The sequence below is a fragment of the Halyomorpha halys genome, unplaced genomic scaffold (assembly GCF_000696795.3).
Source record: "Halyomorpha halys isolate HHAL.00 unplaced genomic scaffold, Hhal_1.1 Scaffold13.1, whole genome shotgun sequence".
NCBI classification, from domain to species: domain Eukaryota; kingdom Metazoa; phylum Arthropoda; class Insecta; order Hemiptera; family Pentatomidae; genus Halyomorpha; species Halyomorpha halys.
The window spans coordinates 349,373-353,622 of record NW_027104938.1 but is presented as its reverse complement, the minus strand read 5'-3'; the positions used below and the strand labels follow the sequence as shown (position 1 = coordinate 353,622).

Below are 4,250 nucleotides of genomic sequence, written 5' to 3'. Positions count from 1 at the left end.
ACCATGGTTACGACTCACAAGCTGTAGTTTCTCAATTTATATCATAATTAGGTTATAAACATTCTAAAACTAATTAATTAATAAGCTATATTTTATATCATTGAACGATTATTTTTTTATATAAAAAAATATCAACAATCCTTTTTTAAGTTGACAATTTAGTAATTATAAGAAGTTATATAGGAAATTTCTCAAAAATGTATTTTATTTATTGTAGTTTTTATCCAAAAAATATATTGTTTTTTGTTTAAATAAAATAATTTGTACCTAAGTTAAGTCTTAAACATTCTTTAATTTTCCAATGTTTCGGCCAACATGGCACAATCGATTATATAATAGCTCTTATTATACATTAATTTTTAACAATTTTAACAAACAACATTATTATTAATAAATTAACATACCTTAACTATAAATTTTACTATAAAAATTACTATAAAGTATTTTATGACACTTATCTTCGTAGAGGTAGTAGTTTGAATATTTATGATATTCACATATGAATATAAATTTGGCAAATGAAAATTTCTCCTAACAACTATAAATCAATTTATTTTAGCAAATTTCATGAAAACTACAACTCCTAAGAAAATAAACGTTATAAACTACTTTATAGCTCATTAAACTAGCTTTAATTTGAGTGCTAATAGACATTTGTACGTCAAATGGTTTTTGAGATATAGATTTTTCAAAATAAATTCACTAACTACTGATCTTTCAGTAGGTTCCATAGATTTTTATGAAATGTTGCTTTTTAAAAAGCTATATTTCGAAAACTATTGAACGTAAATAGCTCTATTAGGGTTTACATTTTTTCAAATTTACTCTCCTTTAAATGATGTTCTCTTAGATTTTCTATTGTTGTTGGTAGCTGTAAAGATATAGAGCTACGAATAAAAAATTTATTATTTATAAGGTTTTGAAACAGCCGCCACTTATTTATTGCCCCAACTTATACTTTAAAAACTTATAGTTTTGATTGAAGTAATCAAAAATTGGGGTGAAATAACTGCTATTTTTCTCCTCTTGTGCTCTTGTACTATAGAAAAATGAGTTAAAAAAAGATAAATTAAGATAGGATTAAAGTTATGTAAATATAATTGAAAATAAAATTATATACAAATAAACGAAAAGACAAAATAAAAATAGCTTTAATATAAAATAAACAATTCAAAGAATATAAAAAAAAATTACATAAAGTATTAGGTTAAAAATGAACAGGAGACGTAATAACGCGTAAAATTAGAAAAACAGATATGAGAAAACAAAATTTAACACACTAAAAGGCGGAAAATAAAGTAGTAAGTTGAGACTAAATAAAGGCCGAGAAAGAATAAATAAAAATAAAATTAGTAATAATAATAATGAATGAATAATGAACAAATCAGGACTGTTTATTATTATTTCATTTTACTATTTATCATGGAAATTATCTACAGTTAAAATGATCCCCAAACCCCAAAAGTCACCAGAATATCCATCATCCTATCGCTATTACCGATCTTTGGGGAAAATCCTTGAAAAACTCATTTTGAAACGCCTATACCCCATCCTGGATTCCAATCATATAATCCCTGATCACCAGTTTGGATTTCGAACATCCCACTCTACTATCCAGCAATGTCATCGTGTAGTGGATGTAGTCTCGTCTTCTTTAGAGCGCGAGTTACATATCATAAAAAATCAGTGAAGACTAAAATGAATCTATTCTAATATATTTACAAGAACTACATGTTACTGTTACTCAGTCTCTATCTTCTAACTTATATCTTCTTAGCTATCTAGTCTAGAAAATATATATAAACACTTGGGAAGAGGGGGTAGGAAAAAATAGTGAAATAGGAGAAGGGGTTTTGACCAATCGGATAATTTTAGGAGATTAGGTGGGGGTTAGAGAGCCTATGAGATTTAAAAGTAAAGTATCTGGAAGGGGGAAAAGGCGTGGCGAGAAGTTGGGAGGTCTGATTTCTAAGAAAGGGACCATGACCTAAAACTTTTGTGCACTGACTTACATATGTTAACCATAAAATAGTTTGACTGATGCAAGTCCATTGTTAGATGACATCATGTACCTGCTTAAGTACCAGGCCCTTGCTTTTTGATATAGGATACTTGAAAGGGTTGTTAGAACAGTCTCAAGGGCCTTTTGGAAACGTAGTTGTTTTTATTGAGTTTCTTTTTGTTAGGAAATGTGAACACATGGAACCATATGTCTAAAGTGACTGAACCTACAGTTGGGCAAGGGGCAATTGTTTAAATTTATAATACTGGTTCCTTAACTCGCGGAATGTACTGCGCGGGAGTCTTTTTCGATGTAGAATAGGCTTTTGATCGAGTCTGGCACCCGGGACTGTTTTACAAACTCCGTAAATTCCTACCTCCTACATACTTTCTCATCATTCGTTCCTTTCTCATTGATAGATTTTTCCAAGTAAACCACAATGGTTCCTATTCATCCCTCTATTATCAGTCCGCTGGTGTTCCTCAAGGTAGTATCCTTGGTTCCATCCTCTACACCGTCTATACAGCTGACATTACCACGTATGCCGATGACACATGTGTGCCTGCTGTTAATAATAACCCATTAATTGTATCCCAAAATCTCCAACAGCCACAGCCCTCGAAGATTGGTTTCGTAATTGGAGGATTAAGATAAATTCCAACAAATCCCATCAAATCACCTTTAACCTTCGTCGTAAACCTACTGACTGCCCTACAGTTTCATTTAACGATGTTACTCTTACCCCTGTCGAACAGATCCGCTACCTTGGAATAGATTTGGACAAGCGATTAACCTGGAATCCTCACACCAGACTGAAAAGACAGGAAACTGCACGTCGATTTCGACTACTACAGCACTTACTAGGCAAACGGTCTAAACTTCCTACACATTACAAAAGACTGATCTACATGATTGTAATATCCACTAAACCTTCGAATTCCTCACGTATTCTATCCTTACAATCCAAAATCCTTCGTAAAATCCTCAATGCTCCTTACTTTGTCACAAATAAAATCATAAGTAAAGACCTTAATGTTCCCTATATAACCGATCTAGCCCGAACCAGATACCACTCCTTCCATTATAAACTCTCTAACCACTCAAACACCTTAGTTTCTAATCTTGCATCCTCTTCCATTCCTAACAATCCTCCGAGGCGCCTGAAAAGAAGATGGCCACGAGACCAGCTATTGTAAAATGTCATTAGAGTGCTACCAATGGGTAGATTCTCTACACACCTGTAACACTCCAATTTAACTTAGATCACATTTACTAAATGTATTATAATGAACAGTTGTAAATAGCAATAAATAAATATTAAAAAAAAAAACTATTTATCATTGTATTCTTTAAAACTATTTTTCGAAAAAGCTGCAAGTAATGGCTCCACCTTTCTTCAAATGGATTCCACTTTCGGATTTAGCGAGTTTTAAATCATATTATTTAGTGCATGCAGTTTTATCAAATGCAAACCTTTGAAAATTATCCTTATATAAAGTTCATTAAATTAATATTAAGTTCTATTACAAACGTATACTTAGTAATGATATTAAAAAATGTTTATTAGAAGAGAAGAAAGTGCCGTGACGTAGGTGGGGGATTCGAACCCATCAGCTGGATACCGGAGGGCACATTTATCTCTATGGCTGAAATCCTTTTCACATATTTTCCATTAGTCACCGTGTATTCATTCAGTGCGGTTTTATGTCCTCCCTAATGGTAGAGGGACTTGGGATTATCACAGTATAGCTACAGTTATAGAAATAGGTATGATATGGATAAGGTGAGTATCAACTTTATTTCATATTGCTATGTATCTGTCTTGAGATTTAGTCGTTGAAGACAATTATCCAAAATAAGTTATTTAATTAATTTATATTGAGTCCTGCAAAACTATTATTATAGTTAGATTCTTTTCCAAAGGCTTTTTGTGTGTTTACTCTGATAACTGTACCAATTAAATACATTTATATTTATTAAATGTTGTTACCATTAATTATATAATATAATAAGGGGTGGTATTGGGTAATATAATAGTATATAAACTACATCAAGGAACAAAGTGTTTATTTTCAATTTATTGGTAAATGATATTATTAAAATCATTGAAATGATCCAGATAAATGGTTTGCCATAAAATATGATTATTAAATTATAACCTATTACCGAATATATATATATCTGAATGACTGCTGAGTTTGGTGATTCATTCTGGCGTCCAGGTCTCATAGGCCTTTCTTCGGACTTC

General features: G+C 31.4%; 1 long non-coding RNA gene across 1 annotated transcript in view; it reads right to left on the bottom strand.

The window, feature by feature from the left end:
• Positions 1 to 3,546: 3,546 nt before the first annotated feature.
• LOC136795495 (uncharacterized) overlaps positions 3,547 to 4,250 on the bottom strand; it is an 8,936-nt gene continuing 8,232 nt past the window's right edge. Inside the window, exon 3 of the long non-coding RNA XR_010843125.1 lies at positions 3,547 to 3,715. This is a non-coding gene — a long non-coding RNA (uncharacterized lncRNA). The remainder of the gene's footprint in view (positions 3,716 to 4,250) is intronic.